The sequence below is a fragment of the Phoca vitulina genome, unplaced genomic scaffold, assembly GCF_004348235.1.
Source record: "Phoca vitulina isolate PV1807 unplaced genomic scaffold, GSC_HSeal_1.0 scaffold45, whole genome shotgun sequence".
Taxonomy (NCBI): domain Eukaryota; kingdom Metazoa; phylum Chordata; class Mammalia; order Carnivora; family Phocidae; genus Phoca; species Phoca vitulina.
In genome coordinates this window covers 2,401,428-2,416,866 of record NW_022589748.1, presented here as the reverse complement: position 1 = coordinate 2,416,866, position 15,439 = coordinate 2,401,428, and positions in this window count along the sequence as shown.

Below are 15,439 nucleotides of genomic sequence, written 5' to 3'. Positions count from 1 at the left end.
GGCAACAGCGGGAAGCCACTGCTGCCCCTAGGGGGCACCTCCAAGCTGGGACTACGCGAGGAGGGGTTGCCTGGCACGACCTCATCCCGGTACTGGCCTCTGAAGCCAGAGGTGCTGAGAAGAGGCTGGCCTTTCTGCCCATCGTCTCATCTACCGTCAGGGCTGCCCGTGGGCCAGATCTGCCAGAACGCACTGGCAAGTGAGCTCAGGAAATGGAGTTGGCAGGGTGAGCCCCTCTGATGCAGGGCAGATGGAGGATAGGAATGTGCCTGAGCCCACAGGTGCCTGCCCGGCCTGAGAACTGTGGCTTCTGATGAGCCAGCCATCGGCTGGAGCTCCCCGCGGCCGTCAAGAAGGCACGCCGACTGGCAGGTGTTTTCATAGACCTTACGATGTGTGACCTTGATCTATTCCAGAAGCTGGATGGCCAAGTCTGGGCTGGCTTTTTAATAGGTCCTGGGTATCAGAGGTGAGTAAGACACACCCACGAGTGCACCCAGCCCAGTGAGGGCCGGGCGGTGACAGGCACATACCGGGGTGGCCTGCCCTGGGTGAGGGGGGTGGGGACAGATTGTCGAGTAGGATTCCCCGGCCGAGGAGTTGGGTGCCCTGACGGCAGCTGAGAGTTGTGGGTGGTCCCAGAGCAAGTCTGGCAGGGCCCAGCCTGGGGCCTCTGTTCTCCAAGCACAGGGTCACTCGGTGGGTACGGGCTGCTTTGTGTCCCCTCAACGCTTTCCCAGTCCCGGGCCTGGATCCAGCAGCAGGCGAGAGGACCACCTGCTCCCAGCGTGACGGGGTCACTTCCCTGGTGTAGGGCCTTCCTGCGTGGACGGGCTGGCAGGCGCTATGGAGGCCGTGGGCCATGGACATGGTCGGGCTGGGGGGCCCCGTCATGGGTCCCCGAGTCACACAGCTGGGAGGGGCCTCAGAGGTCATTCAGTGCCACCATCTCCTCCATCCCGCTTTTACTCGTGGGGTCCCAGGGAGGCAGGAACAGCTCGGGCCGCTGCAGCAGTTACTGCTCTGACTCGTGCTTCCACGTCCGTGTGTTTCCTGGAACTTTCCTTGGTTTGGCCACGGTGCGTGGCTGGCAGCCTGGAGCCAGGGCAGAGGAGGGCTGTTCCCCCACAAAAAACAATAAGCATGATCTATTTTCTAGGGCCTGGAGGGGATCCCAAGCCCTTCCCCATTTACCTGTTGGATCCAGCCCCAGAGCACCTGCTGTCCACGAACACTGAGCGTGTGCCGAGGCCGGGGCTAGAGACTCAGGTGAAGGCGAGCGCACAGGCCTGGCGCTTGATAAGTAGCTGTTGAATGCATAAATGAGCAGGGGATCCCTGCCCTCAGGGAGCTCAGGGGTGGGAGCGATGGCCAAACATGGACTTGAAGCTCCATCGGGCACTCATTGGAGGCTCCCAGACCAGTCTGGAGAGCTGGAAACCGGTTGGATGCCAAGCACACCCTCTTCCGCGGAGGGAGGCACTCACCGCGACTGTTAGCACGTTCAGCTTAAGGGAAAGCCATTATTCCCTGCTCACTAGAGACCTCTCTCCTATCCCCAGGCAAGGCAGGACTCATGGCTGCCAGAGAAGCTTCCAGACGCCTAGTTTCCCAGCTTGGCCAGCAGGGGGCGGCTGTGACAAACATCCCCTGGGGTCAGCTGTGCTCTGGAGGCTGGGGGTCCAGGAGGGAAAGGCTGGCTTCTGTCCTGTGAGGGAATCGGACCTGCAGACAATGCCAACAACAGAGCTGAGAGCGACCACTGAGTTCCAAGCCTGTGCTAGGCCCTGGGGACCTGAAGGTGGAAAAGAACCAGCCACTGTTGGTTAAGGGAGACTTGCTTTATAGAGATGGAGTGAGAGATGGGAGCCCATCTAGGGGAGTCAGAGAAGACCCTCCTGAGAAGAGGAGGGGTCACTGGGCAAGGGCAGGGTGGACGGCAGCCTCAGCAGACTGGAAGGTGAGGCTCCAGTAGACAGGGGAGGGGAAGCATGTGAGTATGGATGCTGGGAGGGCAGTGGGGAAGAGATGGTTGCAGTAGCCCGAAATGGATGTGGTGAGAGCCGGCCTGAGACCCTGGCAGTGGGGGGGACAGAAAGGCAAAGCGACCTTCTGGGGTTACTCAGCTTTTCCACCCGAAGCCCAGTGCTCCTGCCCTGCCTGAGGGTGCCTGCTCACTCCCAGTGAGCGGGGCGGGGGCGGGGGAGAGGGCAGAGTAGGCTTGGAAGCAGGACAATCCTATAGAATACCTCGAGGTTCCCCCAAGGGGAGAAGGGGGAGCTGGTCTCCGAGTTGGGTGCTGGACTTGGGGCTCCAGAGACCCACAGGGGCACCTCTCCCGGCCTCCACCCCAGGATGCTTCCTGAGTCTGATATGCTGGTCCATGCCTGGACGGATGCCAGCTGCAAGAGCAGTGCCCCAACCTGGACCCGGAGCTTGGCTCCTCGGGGACTGTCCTGCCATCTCCAGAGCATAGGCTGCCTGAGACCTTGCTCCGGGGTCCTGTTGTGAGCCTAGAGCCCCTCCCCAGGAAAGATCTGCAAAGGCTTGCCTGCCCAACCCTGCCCTTGAGCCATAGCCAAGTCACTTCCTAAGGTTGCCTCCTTAATGGAACCCCTTCTCCTGGGGGCCTAGCTGTAGTCCCGCCAGGAGCCAATGGCCAGGGGGGCTGCCCTAGAGGCGGCGCTGGGATGGTGCGGGCTTTCCCGGTGTGCGGGGCCGTTGGAACCAGAGGGTGCACCCGCCGCAGGCGTGTATAAACACAGGCACGACGTTTTGAACTCACATGTCTGAGTTCTCACCCACATCAATTTAACTGCAAACAGGTAGGTTTGCAAAATGCAAAATGCACACGCATGTGGTTAAGGCACACACCTACACGTATTCATACCTGTACGTGCACAAAATCAAGCACAAGCTGATCTGTGCACAAGTACACACTGTATATACATGTTGCTTCCCGGGTGGGGACCAGCTAATCCCCTCCCTTCCCCCTGCCTTGCCCAATCTGACCCTAGCCTACCTCCCCAGTCTTCTCTCCCACCACCCTCCCGCCTTCCCCCCACACCCCCTGCTGCTGGCGCTGTGCAAATTGACCAGATGGCTGGCAGGAAGCATCTGAAAATGAGCAAACTTCAGAAACAGGCATGGCCACCTGTGGCTTGTGATGAGCAGGGCAACAGAAAGCCCTCTGGGCCCAAACCTCCCCTTCTGTGTGCCTATCACACACTACCTGGAATTCTACCATCAGAGGCCCATTCCTCTGAATTAGGCTCCTCAAGGTTCACCATTGAAGGGGAGCTGGAAAAGACCGTGATTCCAGTGCTCACACTGTACTCAGAAATGTGAGGCCCAGAGAGGGGAACTTCTTTGGCTAAGGACACACAGCAGAGAACCCAGGTCCCCTGACTTCTGTCTTTGCTCCGCTGTTCTGGTCGCTGGGTGGAGGAGTGGGCTCGTGGACAGCCAGGACAAGAGGCAGGGACTCTCATGTGTCCCAGCTGAGGCTGCTGGAGTGTGTTGGCCTCAGGAGCCTAGGCACGGAGACCAGGGCCCTGGTGCTCACGGGGCATCCCAAGGCCCTTCCATCAGACTCTCCTGCGGTGGGTGGTGGCACTGGTGTGTGGGAGTACTCCAAACCCTTCTGGGATGGCTGGGAACTCTGTGGAGGGACCCCTTTTCCTATCAGGCTGGGCCAGGCCCTGGCCAAACTGCAGCCTGGGATCTCCCTGGGGAGCAGCGAGCAGAGAGGGCTCATCCTGAGCCTGGATGCGACTGACCTCTGCCCTGCCTGTAATCCCATCCCCCTCCCCTTGCAGAGACCGGCCCCACCTCCACTCGGGCTCCTGAAGAGAGATTTCAGCAGAAGACATAAGGACACAGGAGAAATGTTCTCTCCCCCAGACCCCGGCCCTGCCCCCAGCCCCATGCCAGGCCACACCCCCTGTCCCCTCCACAGAGCCCAGGCCTCACCCAGGAAGAAACAGATCAGGATGATGGGGAGCGCAGGGTGGCCCCACACAGCACCTACATGCAGGGCCTCAGCAGCCCACCCACCGCCAGGGCAAGGGGCCCCTCTCCAGGACCCACGCTTCAGTCCCCGCCCCCACTGTCGGTGCAGCCTCCTGGCCCAGCTTCAACCATGCCCAGCCCCCAGCACCCCTCAGTCAGTGTTGTGGATTAAACTGTGTTCCCCAAAAAGATACATTGAAGTCCTAACCCTATCCCCGTGAACATGATCTTCTTTGGAAATAAGGCCCTTGCAGATGTCATCCAGTTAAGAAGAGATCACACTGGAGTAGTGTGGGTCTTAAATCTGATCACTGGTGTCCTTGTAAGAAGGCCACGTGGAGTCACAGGGACACAGAGACGCAGGGAAGGGGCAGCGATGTGAAGACAGAGGCAGAGATTGGAGGATGAGTCTACTAGCCAAGGAACACCAAGGATTTCTGGAAGCCTTCAGAAGCTAGGGAGAGGCAAGGGACAGATTGCTTCCTAGAGCCTTCAGAGGAAGCACGGCCCTGTCAATGCCTCGACTTGGGACTTCTGGCCTTCAGAACGGTGAGACAAAGCATTTCTGTTGTGGGAAGCCACCCAGGGGTGATTTGTTACAGCTGCGTTGGGAGACTAAGACAGGCAGGCCCGTCTCCCCAGGCACCTGCACTCGGCACATCACCATCCTGCTCAGAACCTCCGGGAGCCCCCCACCAGCTGACACTCAAGGCCTGCCGGAGGCCCCCACCCCACCCCTCGCCACCTTCCCGCTTGGCTCCGCAGCATCCTCTCTCATTTGATGGGAGGGAGAGGAGAAGGGGAAATGGAAGAGAAGTGCCATTTTGAACTTGGGTGACTGGCGTCCTGCGGGGAGTGGGAGGGCTGGAAGAGGGAGGTGGTCTGCAGGCAGGGGTGGGGAGAGGGGTTTTTGCCATTTCGGGCAGTTTGATTGGGTGGTCCCCAGGGGTGTGCAGGCAGAGATGGACTGAGGCACTGGGAAGACATGAGGCTAGGACCCAGACCCTGGTTAGTCTTCAGCCCCCCACCCTGGGGATTGGTGCCATTGAGGCCCAAGGGAAGCGCTCTGATCAGAAGGCAGGAACCCCCCCCCCCCCCCCGCCCGAGGCTCAGCTCCTCTCCCTGGCTATAAGGGCAAGTCACTGGGCTTCTCTGAGCCTCAGGTCCTCGTCTGGAAAGAGAGAGCATTGCACCTGCCCCACAGAGGGCGATTATAGATGCAAAAGAGAGGGAGGGGATGAGAAATGCTTCTTTCTAGAGTTCAGCTTGTGGGCAAGGTACCACTCCTTGCTGACCTTCCGTCCCCGTACCTGCGGAGGAGAAATAGGAGCCCCGACCTGTAGGGAGGCCGTCAGCATGAGAGCCCGGGACAGAGATGCCTGATGTCCTGTGCATTCAACAAATACAGCTCCTGCAAGGGTTGGAAAGGCTTTATCAGCTGCGACAAATTGAGCCATCATGGTGGCCTTCTCCAGGTAGGTGTCTGTCCACTCACCCCCGTGAACTCCTGGAGGACGGGGACCATCTAGCAAAGCCTGCGTTCAGTCATTCACTGAACATCTACTGAGCACCTCCTGTGGGCCAGGCACTATTCCAGGTGTGGGGGTGCAGCAGCGAGCAAGGTGCCCAATGCCTGCCTGCCTTCAAGGAGGTTAAGGGTGTGTGTGTGTGTGTGTGTGTGTGTGTGTGTGTGTGTGTGTGTGTGAGACAGACAGCAAACAGACAAACAAGAAGAATTTAAACTAGTGATAGCACAGCGCAGGGCATCAAAGCTGGATGACAACACAGAGAATGGCAACTGTAAATCAGGGAAGGTCTCCTTGAGGAGGCCCCATCTCTGCTGAGACCTGAAAGAATCCGAGGAGCAGCTGTGAGAGGATCAGGGTGAAGAATGTTCCAGGTAGAGAGAGGAACAAGAGCAGAGGGTTGGGCATGTTCTCAGAATGGAACAGAGTGGCTGGAGGTGATGCATACAGCAGGTGCTTAATCAATGCTTAATTCCTGGTAATCTGCACATGACTTGGGAGGCCCCGCTCCTGCTGACGGCTTTGTGCTCTGAGCCTGCCTGGTCAAGGACCATAGATCCTGGGAGCCTGAGTCCTGGCAATGGCCACCCTCGCCCTTTCACTCATTCACTCATTCATTCATTCATTCTCTCATCAAATATGTCTGAGTACCTGCTATCTCTTGGTCCTCATCCCATGGGCTGGAGACATAAAGATGGCAAGGCTCAGTCCCAGTGTGTTCTGGTAAGGAAAACAGAACCCACGGTAGTCCCGGGAGGCTCCAGGAAAGACATTTGCCCACCTCCTGCAGAACACAGAAAATCGGGCAGCCAGCCCTGCAGGACCCAGGGGAGGCGTCCCAGAGGAGGTGATCCCCAAACCTGGCCCAGAGGGCTGAGAGGACCTCTCCAGAATGGAATGAGAAGGGTGTTCAGGAGGAGACACGAGCATCTGTCAAGACAGGTGTGTTCAGCCTGGCTAGACCAGGAAGTGGGGTGAGAAAGGGCCCACGGGGGCATGTGGTCAGGGAGAGGCCATCGGGCCAGGTGGGAAGGGCTCTCAGGCTCAGCCTAAGAGGTCTGGGCTTAATCCTGCAGGTAGTGGAGACCACTGGGAGCCTTCCCTGCTGGTTTTACTGTGCTGGGGTCCGAGGGGAGAAGCACAAATCCACCCAGTGATGGAGCCAGCTGAAATGGGGCCTCTCCCCTGGGGCTGCCACGGTGCACCGAGGGCTTCGGGAGCTCGAGGAGGGAAGGCGTTTAGGGACAGGTAGACCAGGTCCATCCACGGGCCTGCAATCTCTGCCAAAGGGTGAACCAGTTCTCTCTGGCTCTCCTGTGTGTTGGGCCGGCCAGGGGCATTCCTGCGGTTGGCAGAGAAGAAATCTAAAACCCTTGAGCCTCCTGTTTGTTCTTTGTCGGCCTCCACGCCCAGGTGTGGCCCCTCTTTAACTCTCAGGGCTCTGGGTGCACAGAAAGGTTACCTGGCCTCGGATGGAAGGGGGGAGCCCAGGTCCCACCTGTCCCGAACTCTCCCCCTCCCTGCCATCCTAGAGAGATCCCGAGGGCTCTGCCAGTGTTGGGGGGGGGGCAGGTAACTCTCTGTCACCGTGGCCGTGAGTGCTGGGAGCCCACGGTGCCCAAGTCCCTCCCTGTCCTGTAAGGGAAGACGGCTGGTCTGAACCGCAGGTGTCAAATCCCACTAATCTGGTTTCCCTTCTCCTTACCTGGGATGCAAGGAGGGACCTCTCCTGGGGCCTGGGGAGGGGGAGGGCGGTGGCTCCCAGTACCAGCACACCATCAGTCTTTCTTCCCTGAAGTCACCCCATAATGGGCAGGGGAGGAGTGTGCGTGTGAGTGTGGCAGCCTGGGGATGTCCAAGGGGGCTGCATCTCTGTGTGTGTGTTCAACATGGGAGCAGGCGACACAGCGCAGTGACTCACCTACTGGAACATTTCTCCGTTGGCAAAGGCCCTTGTGCAGGCTGGCTCGGCCTAGGGGTACCGATGGCTGTGCTGGAAAGGCCCTCTGGCCCCCCTGGTCCCGAGAGGAAAGAAGCTGTCCTGAAGCTGCATAGGACACGGAGGCAGATCCCACACACCAGCCTCCCGTTTCCCCCAGAGACTGCGTCCCCTGGAGGAGAACAGCCCAGCCTCACGCTGGCACAAACTTCCGCCCAGGCCTCTGGAGCCAATACAGCTCAGTCCCTCTTGGTGTCAGCAAGCCCTCTGGGATGTTTGGGGTGTACCTGCCTACCTGGAGTCTAGCCTCAAGCCCTCATGCTGCAGTCCCTCCCTGCAGGCCCTGAGCCCCTCCCTCCCCAAGAGCGCTGGGCCCTCCTGGTGGGTTCTGCACCTGGGAGAGGGTCAGCTTTCCTGAGAACCAGGGTCTAGCAGGAGTCAGGTTGCAGCGGGCTGCAGGGAGAAGGGGGCTGGAGCTCAGGTTGCCACTCACCCTGGGAGGTTCTGGGCGGTGTTAGGTAACAGTTCCGGCCCTCTCCAGCCGCTGAGAGCCCGGCCTCAGCACCCTTCACCAGTCCTGAAAGGCACAGAACTGAGCTAAGTCCCTGAGATCTGGCTTCATTCTCTCCGGTGGGCTTTCGGTGGTCCTGAGCCTGTCACCCAACCCTGGGAGGTATGGACTCTTACTACTACTTTACAGATGAGCATATTGAGGCTCAGGGAAGGACGTGACTTGGCCAGTAAAGGCAGAGTCTTGATGAACACCTCAGTCTTCAGCTCACTGGTCCTGCCCTGCTCTTCCCGCTGTCCAGGCTGTTCCACAGCCCGGGGGTGTGCGGGGCTCACCGAGCCGAGGGCCAAGATGTCTCTGCTGAATGTGGCTTAACCAACACGGGTCTTCTCCGAGCTGTGTGTGTGTGTGGGGGGGGTGTGCACACATGTGTGTGCATGGGTGAATATGTGTGTGCCCGCATGTGTTTCTGTTGGGGGGGGGTGGGGACTGGATTCCTCCCGAGTCCTGGTACTGAGTGCCTTCATCTTTGTCCCTCTTCCTTCATGAACCCCTTCCCCCTAATGGCACCCCCCTCCCCCCTCCCTCAAAAGGTGCTCTCCTTCCCTCTGCCCCCTCAGGAGCCCCTTCTCTCACCCAGCCTCCTCCCCCCCCCATAGGCAAAGCTGCCAGTAAACTCTTGAGCGTCACCTGGTTCCCCTAGTTCTCACTCCTACCCATGGTGGTCCAGGGGGCCCGGTGCAGGATGGGAGACTAGCAGTTACTTCTCTAGAGAATAGCTCCTCAGGGCTCCTGGCCTCTGGTCTGGGAAAGAGAAAGGTACCAAGGAGTTGCCCCAGTGGGGTGTGGGGGGAACCCAGCCTTGTGGCTGCTAATGGGACCTTGTGCCTGCCCAGCAGGTCTCCTAGCTTCTTTGTTTTCCAGCTTGGTCTTCCGAGAACATTCGGTCCAGGTGTCCTAAGCATCTACAGAGTGCCAGAAGCCAGACATCCGGGGCCTATGTGGCCCATTGTACAGCCACTGGGGCCCTGCAGCTGAGCCATTTACAGGGGCTCAGAGAGAAGAGCCCTGCCCAAGGTCGTACAGCTGGGACAAGTGGGGCCAAGGTGAAGTGTAGGTCTTTTCTCTGTGCCTCAGCTGACGCCCCCTCCCACTGGTGCTCATGGGTTAGGGGAGGCAGTGGGCCCTTGGCTGTAGAAGCAGCCCCTTTTTTTTGCTGAGCACCTGAGTCCAGGTGCCCCCTTCTCAGGGCCTTTGCACCTGCCGCCCCCGCTGCCTGGAGGATCCTCCCCCAGCTGTCTGCATGGCTCCGTTCTCTGACTTCCTTCAGATCTCATCTTAATTGTCCCCTCAGCAGAGATGCCCCATATCTAAAAGAGCACCCTGAGATTTGTCACCCCCTCCCCTGCTTTCTTCCTTATAGAACCTACCTACCACCTGCTGACTTCTTATAGATGAAGTCTTTCCACAGAGCCAGCCCCCAGCACCTCCTGTCCTGCTCAGCAGGCTGCCGGCTATTTCTCTATCTCCCTTGCTTATCTGAAGGTCCCTTGAGGGCTCTTCTGTCACTGCTCCCCACCTGGCACAGCGTGGAAGGCTCTGGAAAAGGGAATGTGGAGCATGAGGCCAAGGCAAGGGTGCTGTGCCAGCTTCCTTCAGCACCAACTGAGGACGCCCCTGGGCTCCATTTCTAAGCCTTCCATTGCACACATAGCTCTTCAATGATGAGATCAGCCCCCTGTTCCCTGCCCTCAAGGGCTCCTAGGCTGGGACATGAGCCCCAGAAAGAAGGGGAAGCCGGGTTCCCTGAAGAGCCACCTAAAACAGGGATATCATCTGACCCAAGCCAGCCTTGTAAGATCGCTGCAAATTCCAGGCCATTAAGCCTTAACCTGCCCAGCTATAGAACCATCTCCAGAGGGCTACCCCTGACTCTGGAGAGATCCACACAGGGCACTTCGGTTGGCGGCTGGCCAGGAGGCCAGAGAAGCCCCCTGGGCACAGGCTCCTGTCTGTGGTCAGGCTCTCTGGCCCTTGCACCCAGCCAGTCAGGCCCCAGGCCCTGCCAGGGGCCCACCGTGTGCTCATGCGGGCTACGAATCCACCCAGAGCCTGGAAGCAGACCTGGTTCTTGGCCAGGCCCCGCCACTGACAAACTGTATGATCTTGAGCAAGTCACCCAAGCTCTCCAAGCCTCAGTTTCCCCCCAGGTAAGACAGGGGTTATAATCACCTCCTGCGGTGCGTTGCAACAAGGAGAAGTTTGCCTATGTGAAAATGCTCTGTAAGCTGAGAAGAGAGGAAGATAAAGGCGTGGGCCACGTGGCTGGGAGGCATGCCAAATCGTGGTAATAATAATCTCCCCTACCTTAGGAAGGACGGCAGGAGAATAAGATCACGGGGGTCTCGGTCCCTGCATGAGCTCTCTATTGCCGTATAACAAGTGACCCCAGATCCAGCAGCTTGAAAAACCAAATATATATTACCTCACAGTTGTGGGTCAGGAAAATTGGGAGCAGCTTTGGCCAGATGGCTCTGCTCACAGCCCGTCTTGAGGTTACTGCTGGGGCTGCCAGCGCCGGAAGGTGACCGGGACCAGAGGACCTGTTTCCATGATTGCTGGCTCACACAGCCACTGCTGGGAGAGCCCAGTGCCTTGCCAGCTATGGGCAGAGGGCCCCCATCCTAAGCCGTGGGGACCTCTTGATGAGGCTGTTTGAAATGTCCCCACAATGTGCCTGTTGGCTTTTTCCCAGAGCTGGTCACTGAAAAGAGAGTGAGGCAGAAGTCTTTTAGGACCTAGCTTTGGGTCACGTATCACCCTTTCTGTGGATGCTAGTGGTCACAGAGACCAGTCCTGATACAGCGGGAAATAGCAGGAGGCGGGATCATGGGGGGCCATCCTGGAAACTGGTGGTCACTGTCCTCTGCCCCAGGACTTAGACAGTCACCTCTCCTCCCTCATATGCCAGAACCTTCCCTTCTTCCTTCCTCACTCTCTCCTTCTGTCCCTAAGGCCCATCTTTGGGCCTCTATGATATACCAGGTCCCCAATTCCTCCCCACCGGCCCTACCCAGGGAAGATCCTCCTGGCGTCTCTCCTGCACACCCAGGCTCTTCTGATCCAAAACGTACCTGTTACATACAACCTTCGTTGGCTCCCCAGCATACACAGACTCCCAGGTAAGACGCTCAGCCCCATGACTGGCCTCTTCTGTCTGTCCAGCCTGAGCCAGTAGGCACTGGGGACTAGGCAAGGTGACGTGTTGAGGAAAGAAAGTTGCTAAGGTCTATTTGGACTAGTTTGCAGACACCTCACTGTCCTAATCATCCTTCTGTTCAGTCACTCATTCATTCAAACAGTGGTTGAGTACCTACATGCTAGGTCCTACGTCAATCCTTTGAGGTGAGTATTATAATTATTTTTAGCTTAGGGATGGAGGAACTGAGGCTTGGGGGTGGCATAACTTGTTCAAGGTCCCAGAGTAGGTGGGAATTGTCCTATCTGGCTCCTGAAGCAGGGGTCTGAGGCTCCCCAGCGCTAACTGCGGGCAGCTGGGGACGTCATATGCCCCCAGTAGGCCTCATTCTCCTGGGCCCTGCTCGCAGGTGCACAGGAAGCCTGGGGCTCGGCTGAATGGGGCTTTTGTGCTCTTTTGTGAGGGGTGAAGGGCTTGGACAGGGCAGAGGCGGGGCACCGTTCTGCCTTCCCAGGGCTCGAGCCCCCTTTTATGGGGCCGAGGGGCGTGGTGTGAGGGATTAGTCCCGGGGTATCTGTATCTGAGGGGCGTGGTGTGAGGGATTAGTCCCGGGGTATCTATATCTGAGAAATGTCCCCACCCTGAGTGCCCCTGCCAGGCGCTGAAAACAGCAAGCTGAGGCTGGAGCTGGTTCCAGAACAGCGTTTACTCCATGCCTCCAGTGGGCCTGGCAGTGAGCCCGAGGGGTGCTGGCCCTGCTGCAGGGTGTCAGGCGGAGTTCCTGGAGAATGATCCTTCTTCTCTCTAGCTCTGTGCTTCCTGGACCGCCCGCGGGGTGAAAATGTAGCAGATTCCCAGCCCCTGGCCCCCTGAATGGGGACCCTGGCAGGGTGCATAGGGATTCCTCTGCCTCCTGAGGTTTGGAAGCCACTGCTCTGGGTGACCTGGGAAGGGATGGGGGAGAGGCTGAGTCCCCTCTACAGGCAGACCGTGGCCACACATGGGGGTGCTGCCGGTAGCCTGGGAGGCTGGACTCCCCACCGCAATAGGGTCAGCAGCCATCTGGAACTGGGCAGCCCAAGGCGCCTGGCTCGGGCCGGGGAGTTAGGAGGGAGTTTCTAGGGCTCCTTCCTTCTCCTGCTAAACATGAATCCTTCTTGCAAAACACATTCTGGGCAACGAGGTCACAACTGTTTTCTCTTTCCCGAGCAACAACGTCATCTCTTTCTCTCGGCTGACTTGGCAGAGCCAACATTGCCAAAATGATTAAAGTAATCCTGTTCCCTGCCCAGGGGATCTCCCCGAGGGGCCTGATCGGGTTTCCTTGCTTGCGGGGCATGAACCCTCCAAAGGCAAAGGGTTTCTCGCTGGCCCCGGGGTGGGGGGTGCCTCTGTGGGGGCAGTGGGGGGAAGTCTCTCTGGGCCCCAATGCAGGCAAAGCCCCTTCCTCAGAAATGCACTGAGGGATGACCACTTGGGAAAGAATTTTGTGAAAAATAATCCTGAAAACCAATATAGTGATTGGTTGACAAGGGGTCTATCACTGTCTTTTACTAGAGAGCTAGTCCTCCATACTCACCGGTTCTTACGGGGAGCTTTTGCTGGGGGCCTCCCACATGCAAAGTGCTGAGCTGGCATGCCCTTCTGCCCCTCCACTCGCCTTAGGAGCAATCAACCGGTCTCCCCCACACCCAGACCCCAACAGTGATCTTTAGAAATCAGAGAATATACTAATATCCCAGCAGATATTATCCACTTGATTGATATTACTTAATTCTCAAACCAACTTTGGAAAGTGGGTGGACTCAGCCCTGTTTTACAGATGAGAAACTGAGGCCGGGAGATGGGGACAACCTACCCAGGGTCAGAGGCAGATTTCCATGAAGCTCCAAGATCCCCACTTGCCGTAAGAAAGAATACACCTGAAAATTATCACTGAAAACACCGAGTGTGAGTTTTAGCTTTCCTGTCATTACAGACCATCCATCTGTGACGTTATTTCTCAAAATGGAACAAGTTGTGGTATTTGTATTTGTAATGTTGCATCCTTTCTCTTGAAGGGGGCCCCAATATGCATCAGCCCCTGCAAAACCTGCTCTAGTCCTGCCAGGGTCTCTCAGGGGGTAGGTGGCAGGCTGGTGGCTCCAAGTCAGCTGTCTTTCCTCCCACCTCCTCCTGTCCTTCCTCCTGCCCCTCCTCCCCACCCCCACCCCGGTCTTATTCCTACTGTCCTCAAGGTGATGGGTTGGTATGTTTCACCTGCCTTGTTTATCTGCAAAGATGGGTGGTAGTAGGTTCATGGGAACCCATTGGCATAGATATTCTTACTTCATAACAGACTTTGAAAATAAGCTTGTAATCTCTGTTGAAGGGGATTAGATTAACTCATCTTATGAAAGGTAGAAACAACATGGGGATAGATGTATGTCAGCTCGTTCCAAGGGAACTTAAGCCTGTCAGAGATTTCACAGATGGATGGGTGGCCTGAAAAGGCAGTGAGTGCCCAGTCACCGCATGTATGCAAAAAAGAAGCTGGGAGCCATTAGCTGAAGAAGCAATTCCATATTTGGGGCCGGGTGGTGTTGGGGCAGATGCTGTGTAAGATGGGACCCTGAGAGTTTCCGTTTCTGGCAGGTGCATGGACAGGGACCACTGTAGCATATAGGTGAGTGAGCACAGGAGAAAAGTTCTCAGGATTGGGTTTGGGCAGGAAGAGGCTTGGAAGCCAGGATGGCCTCAGCTGGGGGACATTATGTCAGCACAGCGTTGCCACAATTGGGGCAAGCGGTTGTCACCGGGGCCGCTCTCCCTGATTTTCCTCCTGGCCCTTCTCTGCCCTGTGGTGAGGCTCTTGCCTTCTGAGAGCCTGTGCCCATACCTCGATGCTCAGGCCCAGCTCAGCCCCTGCCCCTGCTGGATGCAGTGTGAGATACCTCTGTGGGACTGGGCTTCTCCGGGTGGGACCCAGGAAGAAGTTATCTTAACACAGACGCTGCAGAGGTAGACTCTGATGTCAGGTGGGACCCGAGAGTCTGACCCTTTCTACACTGTCAGCTCATCCACACACCAGACCAGGTCAGAGCCTGTTTCTTCATCTGCATTATGGGATCAGTAGTAGGCATCTTTTGGGATCGTGTGAGGTTTTAACGAGATCTGCGGTTCTCAAACCTCAGCTTACAACAGCATCTCTTGCGGGGGGGGGGGCGCTTTCTTGACACACAGATTTCAGGGTCCCTCTTCCCCAGGGTTTCTGACTCAGTGGACTGGGGAAGGGGCCCGAAATTTGGCATTGTTAACAAATTCCCAGGTGTGCCAATGCTCCTGGGTTGGGGACTGCACTTGGAGAATCACTGAACTACGCAGGTAGGTTCTCAATGGGGAGTTGGCCAGGACATCAATCACCAGCCCCTCAGGGCCAGGGATCAGTTCTAACCATCTTTGGTTTCTGCTAGGTGGCTGCTCAGGGGGGGCACATGGTAGACGTTCTCTGCGCGCGGTTTGACAGTTTGAACTGCGCATGTATGGAAGCCAAGCAGGCTCCTTCTCAGAGGCCCTTCCGAAATGGTTGTCAGGGGGTGCTGTTGCCATGACAACAGCTGGCCACAGCCAGGCCGTTTGGGGAACATAATCAGGGGGTCTTCCCAATATTGGGGAAAGAGGGCAAAGATCCTTGGCCTAGCTGCATGTGGACAAGAATGTGGACAATGTGGCTTTCAAAGCCTCCCCTTGCAGGGACACCCTCCTGTTTGCTCTGCAGCAGGGAGCCAGCCAGCAAGCTCCAGCTGCAGGTGAACCCACAAAGGATTCATCTTCAGTTGCATGACAGAGAGAGGAACAAAGGGAAGGGTGGGTGTCGGTGTGTGGGGGGGCGGGTAGGGAGTCAGATAGAGGAAGGAATCTTGGCCCCAGAGAACCGCCATATACTTGGCCTTCACACACATGAACCTTTGTTCCTCACCCAGACCCCAAGGGGCCACATTACAAGGGCCCCCGGGATGCTGTCCAAGGCCACACAGCCTGCTGGGGCCTTGGTGATGTCCAGACTGGAAGCCCGATTTGCTGTTGCCAAAGACCATTTGTTTGTTCATTTCAGGGCTGCCTCTTTGAAATTGTTGAACTTTGGATGTGGTTAAGAGGGAGACCCAGGGTGGGCGAGTGGCAGGGAGGCTGGGAGGAAGGTCTGGGGAAGTGTTTTTAACACCTCGGGGAGCCAGGCCGGTCATCATCTGGGTTTTGCTCTTCCTAGCAACCCC